Below are 12733 nucleotides of genomic sequence, written 5' to 3'. Positions count from 1 at the left end.
TTAGTATATTTCTCAGGAATGGTGGGAATCAGAAATACCTTTTCGTAATTATTCTCGTACCAGTCCACAACAGAATAAACAGAGACACGGTAAAAGTTTAAAGAGTTTATTTTATAAACCTCGTGTCCTAAGATGCAGCAGTTTGGCTAAAATTAGCAGACAAACGATTAAAATCAAAACCATCAGCATAGTTACAATACCATAGAAAATGAAAGGAGTAATCATACTAAAATGACAGTGGATCTAAGCCACCTTCCTTTCTCTAAAACACTAATAGTATTATTAGACTAATAGAAGGTCTCTAGGCTTGAATGGGGAACCCCATACCGTAAATGTCAGCTCAGAGAGTTCACATCGCAGGATCAGCTATGCCCTGCTCCTAGGAACGCTCTTCTTCCGAATGAAATGAAAACATGTAACACTGCAATATTAAAAGCACTCGACTTTCAGGTATTTGCAGCTGCGTGCGTGTTATGGCTAAACTAGTGGGCCGATCAACCTGAACTCAACAACATGCACCGTCTAGCGACCCAGACTGTTTCTTTACACGGTGTACAGACCAAGGTCGCTGCTCACTGTTTGGGATGTTAACAACAGACAGTTCTCATGTGAAGCAAAATCGAGTAAGCATTTCTCAATTTAATAACATGAGACTACAGTGTTGTGTGCAAAAGCAGCAAAAGCGGCAAAATGGCTTTCTAACATTTTAACGCGGTTATGCTAACTTAGCGTTGTACATAGGTAGATAGCGATCTTCACTACACTTGCACCCTCACACACACATCACTCACCACCACCACCCATCACCATGCCCCCAAAGAAGAATCCAAAGTTCACAGATAGTGAGTTAGAAGTGCTGGTAGACGAGATCATCAGAGTAGAGCCACATTTGTTTGGTACATTGGTCCAAAGGACCCCCATGTCAGAGAAAACCAAGATGTGGGTGAGGATTGTGGAGAAGGTGAACGCACAAGCACCAGCAAGGCGCACAAAGGATGATATCCAGAACAGGTGGTATGACGTGCGCAGGAGGGTCAAGAAACTGATCGAGAAAGATCTCGCCTTGAGTCAGTGCACCGGCGGTGGCCCTCCTGCCAAACCAGTCTACTTCAGGACCTGGGAGGAGAAGGTGCGGGACATCCTACCACCAGAGAGCGTCCATGGTCTAACTGACATACCAGAGCCTGGTGAGTACACAAACAACATACCCAATATTGTGTGGGGCAAGGGGACAGTGAAACCATGCACCGCAAGCAAAGCCACAGTAACCAATAGATAATCATCCCAAGATGTGTATGCTAGTCAGACAAACACAATACCTGCCATCTCATAGTGACTTGAAACTGTGTCATGACATGTACCAACCTACAAACAAATAGAGCAAGGCAGTGGCACAAAGCCAAATAAACACTGCCAGACAGTTTGCCACCACAAACACACTACCTCACAGTGCAGCTGACTGACAGGAAGGAATAGTGAGGATGCAGGTGAAGTGAGTGTATCCTAAAGCATGATGTGGTTTGTAGTTACAGATAATGCTCCCCATCCAAATTGGCCCATCAAGACCTCTCTGAACCATGCCCAAATCACAGGGAGTGGGAAATGACTGATAAGATGGCTGACAATGGGTCCTGCTGTGGGAAGCACAAGGCCCTGGTAGGGGTTTTGTGCAAATCAGAAGCAGGACACCACTGACTGACATCCTGAAAGACAACTTGCACGCCCTCCAATGGAAGCACGTTCATGGTGGGATGTCTGGCCGGGTGGGAAGGAGGACTGACAGCTCTGACCATTCTTACCAGCATGTGGAGACACTCCCCCCCCCCCTCAACACAAACTCCACACAACTCACCGGGTAGAATGCATTGACCCACACCTCAGTGAAATATCAGCAAAAGATACCCCGTACTGGGTGCTGCTGTGTGAAGCACAGGGGCTCTCTTTGGACTTGTAGCCAAACAAACACCAGGATTTCACAGTCAGCCATCTTGCCATTGCTGTCACACTCCCTCACAGGGAAGCAGAGTCAAAAGGAAGGGCATGCTGCTGTGGGGAACACAAAGCCCTGCTGGGAACTGGGCAACAACAAACACCGGACTTCACAGTCAGCCATCTGCCATTGCTGTCACACTCCCTCACAGGGAAGCAGAGTCAAAAGGAAGTAAGTATGGACATGCTAGGAAGGGGGGTGTAGCCAAGAGCATGATGGGAGTTGCAGTCACAGACAATCCCCACCCACCCACATGGCCCATCAAGCTCACACTGAACCATGCTCGCCTCACAGGGAGTGGGAATGGACTGACAATATGTCTGACACAGGGCTCTGTTGTGGGGAGCACAATACCTTGCTGGGAACTGGGCAACAACAAGTACCAGGACTTCACAGTCAGCCACCTTGCCATTGCTGTCACACTCCCTCACAGGTAAGCAGAGTCAAAAGGAAGGCAGTATGGGCATGCTGGTAAGGGGGGTGTAGCCAAGAGCATGATGGGAGTTGCAGTCACAGACAATCCCCACCCACCCACATGACCCATCAAGTTCACACTGACACATGCTCACCCCACAGGGAGTGGGAAGGGACTGTCAAGATGTCTGACACTGGGCCTGAGAAATGATGTGGCTGACAATCACACATATGCACTAACCAAACAAAACCCGGTCGCACACACAGCCATTGCAACCAAATGTTCTAAATCATTGTCTGGGGATGCAGTGTCCAGGGGTGCCCCCTGGCCAGGCAGGGGAGGTGTGTCTTGCATATGACAAACGTGGAGAGCCATATATATGGTTCATTGTACAAAACACACAGGAATTCACATATACATCATTAACAGGGTACATCTGACAGTGAATGGAATGGACACACCAATATAGACGACACCATAACATGGTCACATTCACACTCGGTGCTGTTGTGAGCTGCATTCCACCCCTACATCGTGCTGAAACATAGGCATCCTTCACACAACACACCACTCACTGACATAGACACTGTAGACACAAGGTCAAACATGGACAGTATTGGAGGAGACATGCTACTCACAGCAGCCAAACTGCAACACACACACCACCGGCCCTCACTGTCATGAACATTGAAAAGCCAGAGTGCTACCTTGCCCAATTCATGTCAACATGTGGAACATTGACAAGTCAAATCACATATGCACGTACAAAACTCAGCACCAGAGTCATTAACAATGGTGACATCATCACTTGTATGAAATGAGATGGGAACTAGGAACATTGGAAGAAAACGCTTCCTCCAAAGAGATCACAGGCATACCAGACTGTGACCATGTCGTACCAATACACCAATGTGGCACACAAAGACTAGCAAACTCTGCTACCACACATGCCCCAATAGTACAACATATCCCCAGTGGAATAGCACATATGTCCTTGTTAAAGCTCACATGTGTACAGGGATGACACACCTGTGTCAGCAACGTGATGGCCCTTGAGTAGCAATGGTCATGTACAGACAAATCTATCCATGAGCTGGGCATGTACACACTTCGACATGCACATTGGAATGTTTCTTTATGGCTGGGCAATGTGCAACAACAATATCAATCTCTGTCTGTGACAAGCCGGAAAAAGGCAGTGTACAGGCAGGCATCCATTCGTACAGTAGACTGTCATGTTTGTGAACCATTGATGCCTGTAGAAACATAACTTGCATTGTGTGTCTCTTCCAAACACAGGTGGTGCCGGGGACCGAGCACCAAATGATGCGCCGCAGAGGCCTGCACCTGAGGATCCCCCCCCCCCCAAGAAGAATGTGAGAGGCAGATGTCCCAGCACATCCCCCAGGGCCTCTAAACCTGTTCTGGACAATGTTCTTTGTTCGCAACCCGTTCACCTTGTTCAATCGCACACAACTCGCCCACATGACATGGAGGGTTCATGTTGGTCCAATGTAGCAGATGACTGTGGACTTTACTCTGGACATTTCATCTAACAGCACTTCCAACTCTAATGTGAACTTTGGATTCAAAAACCAATGTACAGCACCCACCATCCTGTGCACTTTCCTCACACATGTCCGAAAATAAACTCACCAGTACACCATATTTGCCTCTGTTGTGATTCCAACTTGTCATGTGTCATGGAGATGTCGATCTGGTAAACAACACAGTGCATGCCAAATACTACAACAATGTGACCAATGTTAGGTGAGTCATGGTGATGTGACACATGTGAGGGAGACACACCACTATGGCAACACAACACATACTCACCATGGCCATGTTACTCATCCCACAGAATGATGTTGGGCCCGATTCACAGAACTAACTTAAGACAAAATCCTAAACTTACTACCATTTTGGTATTCACAAAAGGCACTTACTCATTTCGGTATTCACAGAAGTTAGGAGTCCTAACTTTAGGACTCCTAAATGACTTCTGTGAATACCGAAAGTCTTAAAGTTAGGATTTTTCTCAGTTTAGGAGTAGTAAAGTTAGGACTCCTAACTTTAGGACTCCTAAATGCCTTCTGTGAATACCGAAAGTCTTAAAATTAGGATTTTTCTCAGTTTAGGAGTAGTAAAGTTAGGACTCCTAACTTTAGGACTCCTAAATGCCTTCTGTGAATACCGAAAGTCTTAAAGTTAGGATTGTTTTCAGTTTAGGAGTAGTGAAGTTAAGACTCCTAACTTTGCTACTCCTAAACTGAGAAAAATCCTAACTTTAAGACTTTCGGTATTCACAGAAGGCATTTAGGAGTCCTAAAGTTAGGACTCCTAACTTCTGTGAATACCGAAATGAGTAAATGCCTTCTATGAATACCAAAATGAGTAAGTGCCTTCTGTGAATACCAAAATGGTAGTAAGTTTAGGATTTTGTCTTAAGTTAGTTCTGTGAATTGGGCCCGTTGACCTGATACACATAGGTATGCAATACACATGCACAAAACATGTCACAATAAACCTACACAGAAACAAGTTAGCAGTACTACCCTATTGTGGAGTAAACACCACCTGAATGGACACATCACTGCACGCATCCAGTCACGTGGCACACAGACACACTCAGACAGCAACAGAGCAGCCACAACACATTCCAGACTAACTCCATACATTGACATAACAACCCTGGAAACTCACATTTAGGTGAAGAAGTTGTTGATGAGCTGTGAGCGGACGTCACCCTCATCCTCATCATCACTGGCATCATGGCCCAGGCCGGGATCCTCCACAGGTGGCGGAGGTTGGTCATCGTCATCCTGGATGAGAGGCACCTTCTTCCGCACTGCCATATTGTGTAGCATGCAGCATACAAGGATAATTTTGCACACCTTTGCAGGCTCATATGGGAGGGCCCCTCCGGTCTTGTCCAGGCAGCGAAATAGTAAACAGTCAGTACACTCCGACAAGCCAGGCACGCTGATCTGGTAGCTGTGACATCAGCATTACAATGCGACTACTCCTCATTATGTAGGTATCATGCCCAGAACCAGGGAACCGTACACACACATGTGTGATACACATGTCTGCAAGACATACCACCAGAGCATTGATCGAGTGGAAATGTTTCCTGTTCCGGTATGCCTGCTCATGTGCCTGTGGTGGTATCAGGGCCACATGTGTAATATCAATAGATCCGATGACGTTCGGCATCCTCCCCAGTGTATAAAAGGCATCCTTTATTTCAGGGAGTTCAGCTGGGCTAGGGAACTTGATGTACAGGTCAAGGAAATGCAACATCCCCTCCAAGACATCGTGTAGCACACGACTAAACATAGTTTGTGACATCCCACCTGCTGTAGCCACAGTGTACTGGAAGGTACCAGTAGCAAAGAAGTGCGGTGCTGCCATCACCTTCACCTCTGGGGTCAATGCTGTAGGGTATAACCGACCAGGTAGCAGATGTGGCTCCAACTGCTCCGCCAACTCCTCAATCAGTGGCCTGGTGAAGCGGTACCGTCAGATGCAGTCGCGTTCCTGCATGGTTTCAAGGTCTGGGAACGGTCGATGGACAGCTGGTGCCCTGCAGAACAGAGATGAATAAAGGAAGATTGTCAGTTCATCCACCCATGTGGCCATGACCAGGCTCAATATCACATGATACATCATGACATTACACAATGTACTGAGGTGTGTGCTGTTGGGCATGGACACATATGTCACCTACATGACCATCACCTCACATCTCAATTCCACATGTCCACATAAGTCTCATGTAGTGCAATGGCCAATCATTGGGCTGTGTCACCCAACCTATGTACTGCTGTGACGTTACAAACACACACCACAGTGACAAGTGAGGCCTGATGTCTCCCAGGCATCACAGATCTTTGCCATGCAGATACCCAGGGTCCCTGTATTGCCACATCGACACTGGCATGGACATGGCGTATCACGTACACACCACAAGGCAAGCGTGAGTCTCACAGGTAGTGGCCACTGTTGTCCCTGCAGGCCCTACATGTACGTCTCTTAGACACACACACACCATCAAGGTTGCTGCATATACCACATGGATGTGGAGACTGTCTCCCATTGGGCACATTTGATCATCCACATCTGAGACACAACATGCACACAGACTGTGGGTGCAAATCTGAATTGTGGCTACAGGTCTCACTGTGACATACATGCCCTCACCCCCAGGACTCAGGGTGTATGTGACATGTCCTAAACATATCCAACCGGCAACTGTGTCCGTGACTCATGCCCATTACTGTACAGTTGCACATCACTGTGGTAATGTGCACAACACACAAAGGATTATGCCCCCATGAACACGTGCACAGCCTGGGAGTGGCTGAACAAAAGTGCCACACAACAAACCAAATGTTGCCCCCCAACACACAGGAAATGCAGCCTTACATGCCATGGGACACTGGTGACAATGCGTACGCATTGCACGGTTCATGATCGAGCCGTGTGTACGCTTTGTCATTGACTGCAATGAGGTCCGACACGGGTGACAATGCGTATGCATTGCATGGTTCATGACCGAGCCGTGCGTATGCTTTGTCATTGATTGCAATGAGGTCCGACGCGGGCGACAATGCGTACACATTGCACGGTTCATGACCGAGCCGTGCGTATGCTTTGTCATTGATTGCAATGAGGTCCGACGCGGGCGACAATGCGTACGCATTGCACGGTTCATGACCGAGCCGGGCGTACGCTTTGCCATTGACTGCAATGAGGTCCGACGCGGGTGACAATGCATACGCATTGCACAGTTCATGACAGAGCCCTTGCATACGCTTTGCCATTGACTGCAACGAGGTCCGACGCGGGTGACAATGCATACGCATTGCACGGTCCATGACCGAGCTGGGAGTACGCTTTGTCATTGCCTGCAATGAGGTCCGACGCGGGTGACTATCATGCATACGCGTTGGGCAGGCATGGTCCGAGACAGGCGTACACCTTGGCCATTGAATCGTATGGAGACGGGTGCATGTGTATTTTAAAACTATGCGTTGCACAGTCAGTTGACCGAGCCGGGCGCACCCATTGGCTCTGGACTGTCATGGAGACGGATGCGGATTCAAAACTTGTACGAGTTTTGAGCTGGAAATTCAGTTGGATGCCTACAACAATGTTGCAATTCCTAGGGTTTTATGAAGGTGAAGATTTGAACGATGCGGAAGACGTGTACGAGTTGTACATTTCCATGGATTGGCCAGATGCATCCTCTGGCTCCTGCTATGGTACGTACTCTGGAGAGGGCCCCAGCCTTCACTGAGGAGGAGAACCAGGCCCTGCTGGATGGGCTCCTTCCACAGTACAGCAAGCTGTATGGGAAACAAGGGGAGCAGGTGAGTGTGCTGTCCACTGCCTTCCTAATTATGCATGTTGTCTGACTAGCAGTACTAGCAGTGTGTACACCAGTGGCAAGCATTCTCACTGAGTACTTTCATCCCCCAAAGTGTGTAGGTACATGTAATGAACAGGTGTTCTGCTGCTAAAGTGCATTTGTGCTTGCTTAAACTTCCCAGGCATTGTTAACATGTCATACATGCAGGTTATTTGTCCTTTTCCATGGTTGCACTACCTGTGTAACTCATTTCCCTTTGTGATGACGACATGTATATCCAAATGTGTGCAGCACAAATATGGGGCATGTGTGTTAATGTACTTTTAAATTTGTCATCCTCACAGGTTGATGCCCACCAGAAGCAGGAGATATGGCTGACCATCGCCCGGGCCGTTCGTTCGGTGGGTGTCTACAAGCGCCGGATCCGCAACTGCCAGAAGAGGTGGTAGGACCTTCGGGGCTGGACCCGGAGGATTGCAAGAGTCCAGCTGAAGCTGTCACCTCCTCGCAGGAGGAGAGGACACTGGACCCTGACCCCTCACATGCTCCGGATACTGGCGGTGGTCTTCCCGGACTTGGATAGGCAGCTGAAGGCCAGACAGCAGCAAGGAGGGGGTAAGCCCATGCCTAATCTGTGTACTATGTCTGACATGCTAATTGCAGTCTTTTGGCCTGGTCACACTTCCACATTACGTAGGTCTTGTAATCCAATACTCAGGTCCCTCAATTGTGTGATGCACCCTCCTCATCTGTTCCACAGGTGTGGCCCCTACAGTCTGTTGCTTGTGTCACTAGAGCACTGTGTCCCTGCAGTCAGCTATGCTTCAGCTTCCGGACAGCATCTTTTCCCGTTACTCTGTTGTGTGTTTCATGGGTGGGTCAATTGTTTACCCAATGCCTGGGATCTGACATGTGATCTGTGTGTGCCCTTGATATGTGTTCCAATTGCTGGTCTGACTCGCCACATGTGGCTTGGGTATTTCAAACAAAACCATGCAGCAGGGGACTCCAATTTGTGGGCCTCAGGAGTATGTATATAAAGTATGTCACACTTGCTTAGCCACCTGACTATTGTCCAGGGCCAAACACTCTTTCACATAGACCTGGACAGTAATGCGTACTCAAGGGCATTTACAAACACTCTGTTATCCCACTCCTGTGTATCAACTTACAGGTTGTGCTTAGTGACATGTGCCTTCAGGTGTCTGCCTCTGTGTCATTATGGTGTGGCTTCCTGTTACGTACAACTGGGGTGTCCATGATTTTGAGGGTCAGCAGGACATCTGAGATGTGACTGTGCGAGACAAGACCTGTGTGATATATATGTGTGTGATCATCTGACAGCGCGCAATGGTGTATGCAACTGTGTACTTCAGGCAGCTGGGTTACATGCACAGCAGACTGTGATGTGCTCATGTACAGGGAGTTGTGTTCGCAGAGACTCATATGTCTGATTTGCATGATGTGGGGTCTTCTGGGTCCTGGATATGTTGTTTGCAGGGGATGAGCAAGTGCATTTGTCATCTGCAGAGTTTGCTTTACTCCTGAGCTATGATTGTGGCACAGTGCATACTGTTGTTGTCTGGATGCCCTACCCCTGTGACAGGAGACAGTGTTGGCTGACTTTCCAGGCATGCCAGTGCCATGGCATTTAACTTGCTATGAGTGATCCTGCATTGTGTTAAAGTGTGCACCATGTACCCCAGTGTGGCATTGACTATCAGGACATGAGAACATCATAGTCTGTTGCTGGCATGCATCACAAGCATGTGAAATGAGTCTCTGCCCATCCCTTCATCCGGACACCTGTACTGAGTCAGTGGCAAGAGATGTGCTGTGTGTATAGTGACATACTCCTACATGTTCACTTGCATGTCCAACACATGTGTGTGTGGTGCATGTTGGCACATTGGGGTATTAGCATCCAACAGGCAACAGACATATGGGTGCAAGTCAAGGAGGGATATGTGTGCCATGGTTGATGGTGAGAATGACAATTGGCTTATTCTAAACAGTGTTGGCACTTTGAGCAGTATTCAGCTGATGATGCCAGGCCTTGCCCTGTGATGTGATGTACTCACTGTGGTGTGTGCAGTCAGTGCAGGTGACTGATGTTGTTCTCTTTCTTCCTATTTCTATCCAGATACAGCCACGGCCACAGGCGGGGGACATCTCCACAGACCAGGAGGAGCCACAGAGCCTGAAAGGGACAGAAGGAGAGGAGTCGGGGGGACCCAATGGCACGGAGGGCGAGTGGAGCCACACCGAGGAGTCCTCAGCACCATCCACCCCAGCTGAGGGCCACAGCAGCTCTGAGGATGACTCCCTTGTGGAGGCGGGTGTCAGCAGCCACCAAACCCCAGCTAGTGAGGCTGTCCCCGCCACCACCCCCACCACCACCATCACCACCCTCCCATCGGCTCCCATCCCAGAGGTCCGTGAAGGCTCCCGTGTTCGGGAGCATGTCTACTTTGTGCCAGGCATCGCCCCCCTGCCCCTGTGTCCCCTGCTACCCTGAGTGAGGAGTCTGTGGACTTACTTAGACAGATCCATGTAGGGCAGACATCGATGCTGAGTGTCCATTCACACACCAGTCTGTTGACGTAACTGGTGTCGTTCATGGAGGGCATTTCATCGGGCATGTCTGCCCTACAGAGGACCAATCAGTCTGTGGCCTCCTCCCTGACGGCAGCAGTGTCCCTCCTCCAACAAGTCCTGCACCCGTCGTACCACTGTACCACCCATGATTCCTAGCAGCCTACCTGTCCCAAGCACACACACCTGCACATTCTCACAAAGCCACAGACACGGGCAGCACACAAACACCCATACCAAGGGCTAGACGTGCACACAAGCAAGCGCAGGGGACTGATACCACACTCACAGGGGATGGCTTGCAGACAAACACACAGTCATCCACAACCACTCCGCAGTCCTCCGAAACCTCTCCCTCCCAGCCCCCTTTCTTTGCCTCACCTGCAACCCCATCTCCACAGAAGCTCTTCCTCTGTGACCTTGACCTCTTCCCCACCGACCCAGTAGATCCAGACTACAAGGGGAAGAAGAAGCCCTCATCACAGAGGGGAGTGCCCCTCACACCTGGACACCCTCCCCCAGGCACAGTCAGACTGAGGTCCCCTCCTGCAAGTCCCCCCCGGAGCCGGAAGAGCAAGACCCCTCCTCCACCATGCAGCTCCAAGACGAAGTCTCCGTCCTCCATCCCCCAGGCCACCACTCCAGAGGTTCCCCCGCCACACCCTGCCCCGGGTTCCCCCACCCACAGATACACCATCCCAAAAATGCTGAAGCCCTCTCCCCCACCACTTGCTCCTCCACACCCGGTCAGACGGTTAGTGCCACTGATGTGGGGACCGTGTCCCCCCTCTGTCCCCCCTCTGTCCTGCCGACCTCACCTGCACCCCATTCCGCTCACATGGATTTAGGCACTGCAGTGGAGTCCACGACCACCTCGCCTGACTTGGGCACTCCAGTGGGGACCCAATCCACTCCATCTGACCTGCCCACTTAAGTTGTGCCGGCACCCACCCCATCTGACTTGTGCCCCACAGTTGTGACTGCACCCACCACTTCAGTCAGCTCCACTGCAGTTGCAAGTGACTCGCCTGCATCCGACACCCCTTCACTGCCTCCTTCTGCTGCGCCCTGATTCTGCCCCTGCGGTGCCTGGCCTGCCCCCATGTATGCCCCTCCGAGGGGATGTCCCCTGTCCTTACCAGTGTAGGCAAGCAACGTGTGACAGTTGTCACTCAAGTTCACTCCTTGTCATTTGATAATGGACTGGCCATTGGCCTTTTGTTTGAACGGACGTTTAAATTTTCATATGCTGAATAAAGCTTTTTTGTGAACTTAATTTAGCTGTACATTAGGTTGATGATGTTTAGCATGCCCTTGCACCTGTAATGCTTGGTGTCCAATGTTGAATACTGAGGCGTTGATGTGAGGTACTCCATGTGGTCCATGAGATATGTATCCTATTCTGATCGGTATCCATGTCATCCTTTGCAGCTAACTGGGTTTGTCATGATCAACAATTTGTAGACATCTCTGTGAACATTTCATTTGCATGGTCCCATCTGTGGCTTTCACCCATGCACATATGATGTGCTTCCCATTGTCCAATTTGTCTGTTTCCCTGACTTTGGGCGCATCACCACTGGACCTACAGGTGTGGACATCATTGGTACAGGAGCAACTGGGTCCTCTGTGCAACTTGCTGTACATATGTGTTGAGTATGTGCAGATGACTTAGGGGAGACTCACGTACAGAGGCTGTTGTGACCAGAGCCTTCATTGTGTGGTAACTGATGGCTGACTGACCGAGTGTTCTGCTGACATGAGTGAGACGTGCTGTGACTATGTTTGGCACAGCTGGGCTTCCACAGGAGTTGGGTCCCCTCAAGTAAGTGTGTTGTTCCGTGACATAGCCTGGGCCCATGGTGTGTGTTGTGTGAGCATGTGTGTGTGTGTGTGTCCACATCCCTTTTCATACACAGGCAGTGTTCCCTTGATATGTTCCTGTTGTTTATGCTTGCTGAGTGGTACTGTGTTCATCCCACAACTTCGCCATGGGCTACCAGATGTGTGGGTGCATGACACACTACTGTTAATTGGTGTTTCATCATTGGGATTTGTCAGTTCTGAGTGGTGATGATGTTGTCAGACGCAGATGGGACCCAGTCAGGGGTCCCCAAGGCACTTGTTTGTTCGCAATAACATGTAGTTGTCCCTAGGTGATATCTTTCAGTGATTGAGACATGTGAATGTGTGTGTGACTGCTCCCACTTGTCCGATTCAGGGCTGCAATGTTTGCAGGTGTCAGCATGTGTGCCTTGTGATTCGCCTTGGCTTCTGCATTGTCCTGGGACTGTGGCAGGTATTCTGAAGGTTATGTAAGCTTTGACATCATGGCCAGGTAGCGCATACTGTGCAGTAT

Source organism: Triturus cristatus, chromosome 3_2 (genome assembly GCF_964204655.1).
Source record: "Triturus cristatus chromosome 3_2, aTriCri1.1, whole genome shotgun sequence".
Taxonomy (NCBI): domain Eukaryota; kingdom Metazoa; phylum Chordata; class Amphibia; order Caudata; family Salamandridae; genus Triturus; species Triturus cristatus.
The sequence above is the reverse complement of the archived record's forward strand: the minus strand, read 5'-3'. Positions refer to the sequence as shown.